The following is a 15,420-nucleotide window of genomic DNA, read 5'->3' as shown; positions in this document are numbered from 1 at the left end:
GAAGAGAATTATACCAATCCGGCCTATAGCACGGAACAACCACGAATATAATGTGATTGAGCGAAAAGAATTGAACAACGAACGAATAACACACACACACGACCGTGTGTGTGCGCGCAGCAGCGAGGGGACGAGGCACATGAAGGAAATAATGCCCTTGGTCCAAGTATGCATTCTATGTTAAGTCTAATAAATGCGGTTCAGTATTAATTAACAAGTTAATAATTCAGTGAGATCAAGTGAGCTGAATGCCTAGCTAGAGGCCGCTTCAGTTCAAGTGGAATTAATGATATTAATCCACAGCTTACTCTTGACTGAACCCGTAGGGTCACACAAATAGTACGTAAACGGATCAAGTATTTAATGGCATTAAATACTCCATCTATGAATATTCGGAACCGACGGATCTTGGTTTCAGTGGGAGCTAAGATCGTCACAGGCAAGAAATGAATACTCCGGAAACGATGATATTGCCGGAAACGGAAATATGGATCGTATCGGAAATATGAATATTATCCAAGTCGTAGATGTTGCCGGAAACGGAAACATGGTACGTATCGGAAAATATTATTGGAAATGGAAATATTACCAGAATCGGAAATATTGCCGGAAACGGAAATATTGTCAGAATCGGAAATATTACCGGAATCGGAAAATAATTCCGGAAACGGAAATATTAAATATTTGTTCGAAACGGAAATTAATTCCGGAATCGGAAATATTAAATATTGTTCGTATCGGAAATAAATTCCGGAAATGGAAATTTAATCGGAAGCGTATCGTACGAATTAGCATCGGACGAGGCTTGCCGGACGAAGGCCCAGCACGAAGCCGGGGCCATCGCCCAGCAAGCATGCGCGCCACAAGCCCAGCCAAGGCAGCGCCCAGGCCTACCGCAAGGCAGGCCCAGCGCGCGCCAAGAGGCCACGGCTGCGTGGGCCGTGCTGCGCGGGCTGCTGCTCGCATGCGCATGGGCAGCCCTTGTGGCTGCCGTGTGTGTGTGAGTTTGTGCTCATGCGTGATTCCTGAATCTACAAGAGTCAGTGTATGATTAAATTTCTATTCCTAATTGGATAAATTAATTAAATAGAATTCATGTAGGATTCTAATTCCAATTAATTCGCATCCTACTAGGATTACGATTCCTTTTCCATAACTCTATAAATAAAGGCCTAGGGGTCATAATTTATACACAAGTTTCAAAGTATTCAAAAGTGAGTTTTTTGAGAGAAAATCAAACACACATCTTGCTCAAAAGTGCCGAAATTTTCTAGTACCTTAAGGGCGATTCTAGTTGGTCAATCTTAAGGCGGATCCGGACGTGCTGTGGACTATCTACGGAGGGACGACACTTGGAGTCCTAAAAGACTTGTTCTTGTTCGGTTCGGGCGCAGCTAGGGAGGGCACGCAACAAAGAGTATGCATCTAAATTATGCTATATGATTATGTGTAAATAATATGTTGTCCTGGGTTAATGGTTGTTTCCGCATGATCTATGTAGTGTCATATGTATCATAACCTAACAGTGGTATCACGAGCCCCTTATTATTTTCATAATCTAAATTGCATGAACATGGTTAAATATTACAAATTTGCAAGAATTAAAAGGGGTGATTAATTTTCGTAATTGTTAATTAATTGCAAATTGCGTTTATTTAATTATATGTACGCAGTTTCTCGGCAGTTTCTTCATTACTCATCCGAATTGAGTGATTTTTGTGTCAATTCCGCATGTAAAAGGCATTCTAAAATTTTGACAAAAATAGTATTTTTCTGCCGAACCCAGAATTCTCAAATTCGAAGCCTAACTATGACTTTTCGAAGGTTTTAGTTTTTCGAATGCAAAATTTCGTAAATTTAAGATGTTAAATTAAATATTTGCTATTCCTGTTGATAAATCTTGAATTTTTGATTGACCTACTGCATATGTTTAACAAGTTTGAATGCCTAGTCTTGTTAATTATGCAATCTAATTTGTAATTATGATTAATTTGTTGAAAATTAGAATAATTTAGAATTAATTTGATTTTCATAATTAATTGTAATTTAATTAGAAACCTATGATTAAAAAACCACCATAAAAATTGTAAATTTACGATAAATTTTAAATTTTTATGACCTAGACTTGAATCCATATCAATCGGAAATCAATTGGATAATAAATTTTCGATTTTTCGCCCTAAAATTATGAAATTAATAATATTTATTAATTTGTCATTAATTTTAAATATAAATTTTAAATTTTTATGCGATTCGTTCAAATAACTTGCACGCACGAAGCAATGGACGCTTCGTGTTACCCTTAAGGGGTGTTGTATAATGCGGGCATGCGACGACGAGCAAGGGAGCTCGTCGCCCGTGCGGCACGAATGCAATGAGCAAGGGCGTAGTGCACGAGCACAAGGCAGAAGCCCTGCCTTGTGTCGTGTGCCACGAGCAATGAACGAATGGGCATGGGCGAAGGGCGAGCCAAGGCAGTCGCGTGTGGGCAGCAAGCGAGCTGCGCCACAACGCGCGCTGCCTCGCACAAGTGCGCGCAGCCTCGCGCGCAGCGAGCGCAAGCTCGCGTGCCACGAGCGCTGCGCCCAGCACTGCTCGCGCGCGCAGCGCGCGATGTCGCTCGCCCAGCGAGCGATGTCGCGCCCCAGCGAGCGATGGCTCGCGCGCACAGCGAGCGAGCCAGCGCGCCCAGCGAGCGATCTCGCGCGCGCACTGCGAGCGATAGCTCGCGTGCGATGGGGCGCTGTGCGGAGGCTTGCGATAGGACAGCAGCAGCTATGCGACGAGCGCATGGGCTGCGCGCACATGGCCAGCAATGGCTGTGTGCGTACGGCCCATGGGCGTGCAACGCGTAGGGTGTTTGCGTTACGATTAGATCGTTTTGAATGTTTAATTTGAAAATTTCAGTTCACGTAATTTTAATTAATTTTAAAATTAATAATTTGAATTAATTTCTTGGATTTTAATTTTGAATATTATAATTATAATAAATGGAATTTATTCTAATTATTTTACTAAAATTAAAATCATGAATTAATTTAAATGCGACTGAAATTAAATTAAATTTTTGGATTCAATTATAAATTTATATGAGCTTTAAATTTTAATTAAATTTGTATGTTTCCGGTTAGACTAGAAATACAATTTTATGTTTAAAATTAGTAAAGCATATGAATTTATTGGTTTGAGTGGGAGCGCTTTTTAGTCATAAACTCTTGATTAGGTCTACAAATCCTTAAGGTTAAAACAACTCGATTAGAATTAATAAGGACTGAATAATTGGTAGATTATTGGTGCCCTTGATTAATTGCTGCAAATGTTTACGTGATGCATAATGTGTTTTACTAACCAGCTATGTGGGCCATTCATGATAATGAATGGGTGAATGGTATATATTGTATATGTACTGTTTTGCAGGTTATGAAGTGACTAGTATGGCCCAAATAGGATAGAAAATATGGTCTGCGTACCATTAATTTGAATGTAATTGGTCTAAAGTACCAAAGTTATTTTTCAATTCAAATATGGTCTGCGAACCATCAAATAGTTGTAATTAGTTATAGCTTATCCTATTTGAAGAAAATGGTGCCTCCCACGGAGATTTTCAAGACGACTTTGAAGTCAAAGCTTCAAGATGAAGTCGGGCCATACTAGATCACAAATATCTTATGCATGTTTTAAGTTATTTATTGTTTTAAATATGTCTTAAAATGCATGAGATCAAAAGCTTGATTATGTTGCTTGATTAAGGATTTTAGTTCACTTAAAATCTAACCAACATAGTAAGAGCCTTAAGTTCCAAACTTAAAAATTGAGTTATAAGGTGCCATGCCAAAATATACACTTGCTTGGATATCCTTTACATCAATCTAGTAATAGTTTTCGCTCAGCGAGGTGTTACTTATTGGTCCTAAAGGGGCAAGGTACACAAATAATTGTGAGTACATGTTAGTTTTGGTGAAACTCAACGATATAAGTAAGGAGTCCTTTTATGTCGTGGCAAATTCGATAGGTTTACCTAATAAGTTCTTAGACGTACCTATCAACCAAGAATAGTTTCTAGACTATTAGCAAAAGGCTTTTGCTTACCTAAGATGTTCTAGGATTAAGTCGACAAACTGTGCTTAGTTCTTCAATGATTTTAGGATCTTGGAATCATTTTATTCACACCTGCCGGAACAATAAATTCGAATAAAATGCTAATAACTTGTTGAAATTGCATGATTGCTTTGATTTTCAAGTTATTATTCATGATAAATGTTTAGACTTTGCATGCTTCAATGTATGTTTTAATTATTGTTTATAATTAAATATCTTGCACTGCAATAAATCCTTTTAGAAAGGTAACAGTAAATTTCCTCGATTGGTAGTGAATCCAAGAACGATTCACGGAAAAGAGAGAAAGTGAGCAATTTAAAATGTACGTTTCTTATATCGACTTTTATGGTTGTTTTCGAATATCAAAATCGAATGGCAAACCAATTGGTGCTTGTGAATTCAAAATACAATGTAGTTTTGAGATCATAAAGCATTGAGTTTAATACGCTCAGCTTTACCAATGGTTAACAACCTAATATCTTTGTCCATTTATTTCTCGAATGAGTCTAGTCCCTAGACATTCGAATAGATCGATGCTTAGAGAACTTTAGAAGCTTCTGGTAAGATCATCTAGTTGAAACTTAATATTCAACATAAATTAAATGTTAAGAACCTTGTTGGGGTGACATTGGACATGTCTAACAAAGTATAAAAGTCAACACTAAAGAATTCAATTCTTAAGACTATAAGAAAGGGTACAAGAAATAGGAAAACGAGGAACAAATGAAAGGAATTTACGATTCCGTTTCTACCTATAAGTTTATGTTTAAAGAGAAGTGACCTAGCAATCAAACTTCCTTGGTATCATATACCGCTTGAGGTTCTTACTTCGGTAATAACTCAAACAATGGAAGCTAGGATACACTAATGACCTACAAGTGGGAAATGAAGCATGGAAATGCTACATTAGTTGTAGGGTCATCTAGTTTGTTTTAAGTCCTTTCAAAGGCTGGAACTTAATGGCTATTTTGTTCCATAATCAGCATACCTAAATTTCTGCTTCAAACACAGAAAGACTCACATTCAAGAAAAACAAAAGCAATGTTTGTTTGTTTATTTGAATGAAATGGTCAATTACAGGTTGAGTCAATATGCTTGATTAAAACAAACAACTCTTTAAAGAACTTTACCAGGTTCAAATCAACTTCTTGATTTGAGTTCCACTAATCTTTGGCATTGTTGCTTAGACCATATCAACAGGTTAACATTCAAAAGCTCTATTTTGATGGACTTTTGAAAGTTGGTTGATTTCTAGATCAACTTAAGACAAGCTAGTCTTACTTGTTGAAAGTAACAAAGAATATGAACTATTGTTAGAACGCCTAGACGATAGAGTTCAAAGCTAAAGAAAGGTTTTATGACTTTATTATTTCACATGGATTTGAGTGAATATAGGTTTATTTACTCAAATGTGATATAAGTTGAATCTGTTTGGCTAGTTCAAAGATTCAGAAGTATAAAATCCACTCGGCAAGAAATCATAAAGATCTAGGTTAGATCATGTTGATGATTACTTGAGACCAAATATGATCATCAATGATTGTGTGTTGTAATTTCACAATCTAACTCCATAAGATATGGCATATCTTAGTTGGAATAATCGAAGTCAATTAGTACTTGATTCGATTAATGATGAATCATAAAGACTTTTCCTATAATTTCTAAAACAAAATGCTCAACTACCACCAAACTAAACCAAATTCGTCAAAGCTATTGAAAAGTAATTTCAGGATATCTTTTCAATTATATATATCTAAAGAGTTGCTAAACTCAGTGGGAGCTTAGTGTTTGTTATTCAACAAACTAAGGCCCAAGTCTAGATATATGTTTCATTGTGATTTATTCAAATGAGACACAAGGGTATTGTTTCTACCACGAATTTTTGAGAACATAATGTTTGTTTGCTCGAAATAATGTCCTTTTGGAGATTCGTTTCCAAAATGACAAGTGGGAGAAAATAGACCTCGAAAGTTTTCGAGGCGAACAACAAACATAAACGGACATTCCGGAGGCTTTTCGAAGTGCTTCAGAAAATCCGAACTTATTCTGAAAGGACTTTAGAAGTAGCTTTTAAAGAATAGACATCTCTTAGAAGACTTTACAAGTGCTTCAAGGAGAATAGAATATTCAAAGGACTCTCAAAGTGCCTGTTGATATTCTATTGTTTGATGTTCTATACCCAAGTAGGCATAGAGTTCAAGTCACTGGAACTATGAGATTCTTCTATTAGATAGTAAGGAAACATAGAGTTCTGGTCAATGAAACTATGAGATTCTTCTATTCGATAGTGAAGAAACCTACAACTTGCAGTCAAACTATTATCATGTAGATTAATGAGTTTATGACTTGTAAGAAAGCTATGACGAAACCTAGATTCCCTAAAATGGTTAGAGGCCATATATAGACTCAAATGTTTTAAATGGTTAGAGGCCATAAAACATACTCAATGTTTTGATGACAAAATTGAGATTTTGTTGATTTGCAAGAATAGTTTCACACCTATTGGTTGCAAGTTTGTTTTAAGGATAAAAACCATCAAACATGGAATTGTGTTCACACACAAAGCTAGATTAGTTGCTAAAGGTTACAAGCAAATTCATGGCATGGATTGTGTTGAAACCTCATGCAAAATCGTAATGCTTAAGTCTATAATTCAAGCAATGATTGCATATTGGTACATATGTCAATTGGATGACAAAACGTATTCCTCAATCAAATGTTGGAATAAACTATGTACATGGTATGTCATAGGATTTGTGGATCCAAATAAATGCTTGAAAAGGAAAGCTAGCTTATGAAATCTAAAGTACAGATTTAAGCAAGCAATTGGGAATTAGAAATGTATTTTAGTGAAGCTAATAAGTATTTTAGTTTCATAAAATATACATGATTCTTATAGATATATAAGAAGTTTAGTGGGAGTACTTAAAACTTAATTGGTCCTATGTGTATCACACACATATCTCTCTATTGTGAAATAACATTCAAATGCTAATGACTTAGATTTGAAATTATTCATCAATGATGGACCATGGCGAAACTTAGTACATACTGGGTATTAAGATCTATTTACAAAAATCTTATGATATTGTTTTGGATTAAGTAATGGCATTTACTAAATCAAACACGAAAGTCTCCATTGGAGATATTCGACCCATATGAATAAATCTAAGTAAAGGATGTTTGAACTATGTATAAGCACTTACTAAGTTAAACATCAAAGAGTCTAAATGAGATTCTTAACCTATATTATATGTCAAAGAATTTAGCTGGATTCAGTATCTGCTGAAATTGAATAAGCTAAAGTTACATGAATAGAATTCAATTGGGAATTATTCTGCAAAAGAATTTATCATGTATGATATAATATGAGGATCGCCAAAAACGTATCGTATGACTTTAGCCATGACGAACATATACCAATCTCTATTGATCTAAGTGAAGATCAACTAGATTGAGATCAAGAATACTTATGGTACTTGAAAAGGTACATAGGAATAGTTCTTGATTCAAGGAAATAAAGATATGCTAAATATTGATGCTACACGCAGAAACACTGGCAAAGGATCAAGCAAGACCCCTTTGGAGTTAACCATTGACAAGGACGAGCTATAGAGCATCGTGTTTTGAAATGGCAACATGGGTTGGAGACCATGAGTTGTTGCGTGGGAAATTAAAATAATGATTTCTATGTTCTAAGATATAGTTGAGAGTATTCCACATATCTGTGAACTGCTTGGATAAGTAATTCCAAACAAAGCATCACTAGCAACCTATAAAGTTGAAGTAAAAGTAATTATTGCCTAAGAAGCAATAAAACAGGGTTGTTTAAAGTTCTTCACTGAACTTGGGTAGATCACCTATCTGCTGGCTTGATGGTTCTTCATTGAAAAATGCGTAGAACCACTCTTGAAGCAAGAAAAACGTCTGCTAACTTAATGGTTCTTCATTGCAAAATGCGTAGAACCACTAATGTAGTAAGAAAGACTAGATCACATAATAAACAAACTCGAAAAGATCTTATCATCATATCTCAAAGAACATTCGATGAAAAGGATGTTAAGATTGGCAAAGCATGATAACTAAACCTATGCAACAAGTGAGAAGCAACACTCACATTGTCGCACTGGAAATCAAGCACAGCTTTGAATTCCATGAATTGTTTTAGAAAATGGGTTTGAGGCCCATGGTTGTAAAACATTGGGGTTGAACATTTATCATATATGAAATGTATTTTCATATTCCATTTAATCTTGGTTTAGTATTAAATGATGAGTCCCTTCAAATTTGACGAAATATTCAAGATAGGCTGTCAGGACCAGTCCTGTGACTAAGAAATGTCTATCAAGTGAACTTGAATGTCAAAGGTTGGAAATGGTCCCTAGTCGGAGTTTTCTATAAAATTGGACGCATAGAAAACGTTAGACGACTAGAATGCAAGATGACTAGTAGTTCTGTTTCTTGAACTATGTGGACATGGCAATGTCATAATCATTTGCATAGATACTTACTTTGGGAAGACTAGTATCGGACAAGACCTATGAAACTTTACTGTAAGAGATGAAAATCTGTCATGAGTAAATTTCATTAAATTATTAGACACTAAATCCTCAATACCTGAGTGATTTGAGATTACTTGTTTGAGAACTGGTTGCTTTGACGTTGACCAACCGTCGCACCGTAAAAGGAGGCTATAAAGGCAACGCTCAGGTAATCACCTATCAAACGAAGTCTAATCTCAAGATCGCAAGATTGGGATTGTCCTCCCATAAATCGGGATGAGATGCTTAAAAGTTGTACAAGGCCACTCGGAGAGCTAGAAACTGTGAAATGCATGGCCGTGCTCGGATGAATCATAGGCTATGATTATCTGTTTATTTGATCAGTTGAACTCTGAAACCGAGAAACACCTCTGGACATAATAAGGATGACAACTCTTACCTTATGTTCAAGAGCAAGCATCGAGCGACAAAGGAATTAGGAAATGCACACTTGTCCCTAAGGACAAGTGGGAGACTGAAGGAAATAATGCCCTTGGTCCAAGTATGCATTCTATGTTAAGTCTAATAAATGCGGTTCAGTATTAATTAACAAGTTAATAATTCAGTGAGATCAAGTGAGCTGAATGCCTAGCTAGAGGCCGCTTCAGTTCAAGTGGAATTAATGATATTAATCCACAGCTTACTCTTGACTGAACCCGTAGGGTCACACAAATAGTACGTAAACGGATCAAGTATTTAATGGCATTAAATACTCCATCTATGAATATTCGGAACCGACGGATCTTGGTTTCAGTGGGAGCTAAGATCGTCACAGGCAAGAAATGAATACTCCGGAAACGATGATATTGCCGGAAACGGAAATATGGATCGTATCGGAAATATGAATATTATCCAAGTCGTAGATGTTGCCGGAAACGGAAACATGGTACGTATCGGAAAATATTATTGGAAATGGAAATATTACCAGAATCGGAAATATTGCCGGAAACGGAAATATTGTCAGAATCGGAAATATTACCGGAATCGGAAAATAATTCCGGAAACGGAAATATTAAATATTTGTTCGAAACGGAAATTAATTCCGGAATCGGAAATATTAAATATTGTTCGTATCGGAAATAAATTCCGGAAATGGAAATTTAATCGGAAGCGTATCGTACGAATTAGCATCGGACGAGGCTTGCCGGACGAAGGCCCAGCACGAAGCCGGGGCCATCGCCCAGCAAGCATGCGCGCCACAAGCCCAGCCAAGGCAGCGCCCAGGCCTACCGCAAGGCAGGCCCAGCGCGCGCCAAGAGGCCACGGCTGCGTGGGCCGTGCTGCGCGGGCTGCTGCTCGCATGCGCATGGGCAGCCCTTGTGGCTGCCGTGTGTGTGTGAGTTTGTGCTCATGCGTGATTCCTGAATCTACAAGAGTCAGTGTATGATTAAATTTCTATTCCTAATTGGATAAATTAATTAAATAGAATTCATGTAGGATTCTAATTCCAATTAATTCGCATCCTACTAGGATTACGATTCCTTTTCCATAACTCTATAAATAAAGGCCTAGGGGTCATAATTTATACACAAGTTTCAAAGTATTCAAAAGTGAGTTTTTTGAGAGAAAATCAAACACACATCTTGCTCAAAAGTGCCGAAATTTTCTAGTACCTTAAGGGCGATTCTAGTTGGTCAATCTTAAGGCGGATCCGGACGTGCTGTGGACTATCTACGGAGGGACGACACTTGGAGTCCTAAAAGACTTGTTCTTGTTCGGTTCGGGCGCAGCTAGGGAGGGCACGCAACAAAGAGTATGCATCTAAATTATGCTATATGATTATGTGTAAATAATATGTTGTCCTGGGTTAATGGTTGTTTCCGCATGATCTATGTAGTGTCATATGTATCATAACCTAACAGCACAGGGGCGCGCGCTGCGACGAGGGGACGAGGGAAGCAGGGGCACGCGCTGTGCGCGAGGAGGGAGCGAGAGAAGGCGAGAGTGTGGGCGCTGTGCGCGAGGGAAGGCGAGCGAAGCAGGGGCGCGCTGTGCGCGAGGGAGAGAGGAAGAGAGGGAGTGGCGCTGGCGTGCGCGAGGAGAGAGCGAAAGGGAGTGGGCGCTGGGCGTGAGGCGGAGCAGCACGAGGGCGCAGCAGCACGAGCACGGGGCTGTGTGCGTGCGTGCGGTGTGCCGAGCAAAGAGAGGAGAGGAGTGAGGTGCAAGAAATCAAAAAGGGGCTTTATAAAATTTTAGGGGTTCATTTAATGATGGGGGAGTCTATTTATAGACTCCCTAATCCCTTGATGGGCTAGGCTTAGGATATTTGAGTTGGGCTTAGGAATTAAATGAATTGGGCTAGCTTAGGATTTAAATTAAACTGTTTGGATTGGGCTCGTTTAATAAAACGAATTGGACTTTTTATTTAAAACCCGAAGCTTTAAAAAATCATTTGCAACTCATTTAATTTCCCAACTCAAGAATTAAATTCGTTTCGTAATTAATTAAAATAATAAATATTTTAATTAATTAAAATACATTAAATGCAATGCGTTTAAATATTATTTAAACGATAATAAATCGTAAAATGCTTTATAAATATAATAAAATATATTTATAAATATTATAAAAATACGAGGTATTACACATAAAGACTCTTCTTCAACTTGCAAACAAGTTTATCTTTCCCCTTTGCTTCAAAACCTTCAGGTTTCTCCATGTAGATCTCTGCATGCAAGTCACCATGTAAAAATGCAGTTTTTACATCAAGTTGCTCCAACTCAAGATCAAGACTTGCTGCTAAACCCAACACAGTTCTGATAGATGTCATTTTGACCACAGGAGAGAAGATCTCATCAAAGTCAATGCCCTTTTTCTGGTTGCATCCCTTTACCACCAATCTAGCTTTGCGCTTCACTATCTTCTCACCATCTTTCTTGTTCTTGAAAACCCATCTGTTTCTCAAGACTTTCTTGCCCTTGGGAGGCTTCACTAGCTCATAGGTGTCATTCTTTTCCAAGAAATCCATCTCCTCCTTCATTGCATCGAGCCACTGATTTTTCTCATCATGAGACAACACCTCTTGATAGTTCTCTGGCTCTCCATCTTCACTAACTAGAATGAACTCTGAGCTTGGATACTTTGTTGAAGGTTTGTGCTCTCTAGTGGACCTTCGAACATGTGTATCCTCCACTTGAGGGGTAGGTTGCTCCCCCTGCTCATGAACCTCTTCATAAACCACTTCCTCATGTGCATCTTCCTCATGGATTTCTTCATCAGATGAAGACTCATCAAGATCATCATCATTATTAACATGATCTGGTACATTATTATCAGGTTGTAACTCACCAACATCATCATGTACATCATCAAGTACATCCTCAACATTCTCATTTGCTCGATGAATAACAGGAGGAGTAGAAGTAGAACCATTAGTAGTATCAAAAGACAAATCTGAAGTAGAAGTGTACCTTGTACTCAGAAGATCTGCACCCTTCTCGTGCTCAAAGAATACTACATCTCTGCTTCTCACTACCTTCTTCTTTTCTGGATCGTAGAGTCTGACACCATACTCTTCATGAAGGAAATAATGCCCTTGGTCCAAGTATGCATTCAATGTTAAGTCTAATAAATGCGGTTCAGTATTAATTAACAAGTTAATAATTCAGTGAGATCAAGTGAGCTGAATGCCTTGCTAGAGGCCGCTTCAGTTAAAGTGGAATTAATGATATTAATCCACAGCTTACTCTTGACTGAACCCGTAGGGTCACACAAATAGTACGTAAACGGATCAAGTATTTAATGGCATTAAATACTCTATCTATGGATATTCGGAATCGACGGATCTTGGTTTCAGTGGGAGCTGAGATCGTCACAAGCAAGAAATGAATACTCCGGAAACGATGATATTGCCGGAAACGGAAATATGGATCGTATCGGAAATATAAATATTATCCAAGTCGTAGATGTTGCCGGAAACGGAAACATGGTACGTATCGGAAAATATTATCGGAAATGAAAATATTGCCGGAATCGGAAATATTGCCGGAAACGGAAATATTGTCAGAATCGGAAATATTATCGGAATCGGAAAATAATTCCGGAAACGGAAATATTAAATATTTGTTCGAAACGGAAATTAATTCCGGAATCGGAAATATTAAATATTGTTCGTATCGGAAAAGAATCCCGGAATCGGGAATTTAATCGGAAGCGTATCGTACGAATTAGCATCGGACGAGGCCCGCTAGACGAAGGCCCAGCACGAAGCCAGGCCATCGCCCAGCGAGCCGCACGCAGCAACGCACGCCTCGACCAGGCCCAGCGCAAGGCCAGGCCCAGCTAAGGGCGTGCGCGCGCAGCACTACACATGGGCTGTGCGCCTGTCGTGGGCCGCAAGGCCTGCGCGGGTGCACGGCTTGTACGATGCGTGTGCGGGAAATCCTAATCCTATTAGGATTTGTGCAAAGATTAAAATCCTAATCCTATTAGATTTGCTTTGTTATTTAGAGTCCTAATAAAGTTCTAATTAGCAAATCCACATCCTAGTAGGATTACAATTCCTTTTCCATACTCCTATAAATAAGTGCCTAGGGTCACAATTTATGGGTACGATTGAAGTATTCAAAGGGTAAGTTTTTGAAATATAAATCAGCCATACACTTGCAATAAGAGCCGAAAATCCTAAGCACCTTAAGAGCGATTCTAGTTGGTCTAACTTGAGGCGGATCCGGACGTACTGTGGAATATCTACGGAGGGACGACATTTGGAGTCCTAAAGACTTGTTCTTGTTCGGTTCGGGCGCAGCTAGGGAAGGCACGCTACAACATGTATGCATCTATTCTATGCTAAATGATTATGTGTAAATAATATGCTTTCCTGGCTTTATGGTTTTTCCGCATGATTTATGAATTGTCATATGTATCATAACCTAACAGTGGTATCACCTAGAGAATGACAAGTGGGAGAAAAGTAGACCTCGAAGAAATTCGAGTCGAACAACAAAAACCTAGAGAATGCTCAAGATGACATTCAGGATGAAACTCAGAGATCTTTAGAAGAATCTGGTGAGAATCATGGCCAATCTAGAAATGTTACCCCGCGTAGATCGCAAAGATATAGATCTCAACCGGAAAGGTACTTAGTTATTTTGACGAACGAGAGCTATGCCGTTCTATTACTTGAAAGTGATGAACCTGCGACTTACAAACAAGCTATGACGAGCCCTAGCTCCAAGCAATGGCAAGAAGCCATGCAATCTGAATTAGACTCCATGTCTGAAAACCAAGTATGGGATTTGGTCGATTTGCCAGATGGCTACCAAGCCATTGGAAGAAAATGGGTTTTCAAACTGAAAAAGGACAAGGATGGGAAACTTGAAGTTTTCAAAGCTAGATTGGTTGCAAAAGGTTACAGGCAAGTCCACGACGTGGATTACGATGAAACCTTTTCACCAGTTGCAATGCTAAAGTCTATTCGGATAATGTTAGCAATCGCTGCATATTACGATTACGAAATATGGCAGATGGATGTCAAAACTGCTTTCTTAAACGGCGTTTTAACAGAAACTGTGTTCATGACACAGCCTGAAGGTTTTGAGGATCCAAAGAATGCTAAAAAGGTACGCAAGCTAAAGAAATCAATCTACGGATTGAAGCAAGCATCCAGGAGCTGGAATATACGTTTTGATGAAGCAGTGAGTGACTTTGCTTTCATCAAGAACGCAGACGAATTTGTGTATACAAGAAGGTCAGTGGGAGCAAAATTGCTTTTCTAGTATTATATGTCGATGACATATTACTTATCGGAAATGACATTCCTATGTTGAACTCTGTCAAGATTTGGCTTGGGAAATGTTTTTCGATGAAGGATCTAGGAGAAGCACAGTACAGATTGGGCATCAAGATTTACAGAGATAGATCTAAAAAGATGATTGGACTTAGTCAAAGCACTTATATCAATAAGGTGCTTGATAGGTTCAAGATGGCAGACTCCAAGCGAGGCTACCTACCCATGTCTCATGGAATAACTCTAAGCAAGACTCAGTGCCCAAAAACACTTGACGAGCGTAGACGAATGAATGGGATTCCATATGCATCATTGATTGGTTCAATAATGTATGCTATGATATGTACACGCCCGGATGTTGCGTACGCACTCAGTGCTGCGAGCAGATACCAGTCAGACCCAGGAGAGGCGCATTGGACTGCTGCCAAGAATATTCTGAAGTACCTGAAAAGGCACAAAGATGACTTCCTGGTCTATGGTGGAGATGATGAATTAATTGTTAAAGGCTATACGGACGCAAGTTTCCAAACCGACAAAGATGATTTCAGATCACAGTCTGGGTTTGTCTTCTGCCTCAACGGAGGTGCAGTAAGCTGGAAAAGTGCTAAGCAAAGCACCATTGCGGATTCTACAACTGAAGCGGAGTACATTGCTGCACATGAAGCAGCAAAGGAAGCTATATGGCTAAGGAAGTTCATAGGCGAACTTGGTGTAGTCCCCTCCATTAAAGGACCAATAGCCCTGTATTGTGATAATAACGGAGCTATTGCACAGGCAAAGGAGCCTAGACACCACCAGAGAGTCAAGCATGTACTTCGTAGATTTCACCTTCTACGAGAGTTCGTTGAAAGAAAAGAAGTCGAGATAAGCAAGATTGGAACTGATGACAACATATCAGATCCATTGACTAAACCTCTGCCGCAGGCGAAGCACAACTCGCACACTGCAGCTATGGGAATCAAGCATATTGGAGAATGGTTTTGATATCCTTGTTTAATGTTTTAAAGTTTTAGAGTTTAAATCTTTGTAAAACATAATTGGTTAATCATTCAC

This window comes from Spinacia oleracea, chromosome 5 (genome assembly GCF_020520425.1).
Source record: "Spinacia oleracea cultivar Varoflay chromosome 5, BTI_SOV_V1, whole genome shotgun sequence".
Taxonomy (NCBI): Eukaryota; Viridiplantae; Streptophyta; class Magnoliopsida; order Caryophyllales; family Amaranthaceae; genus Spinacia; species Spinacia oleracea.
Note: the sequence above shows the minus strand (reverse complement) of the source record.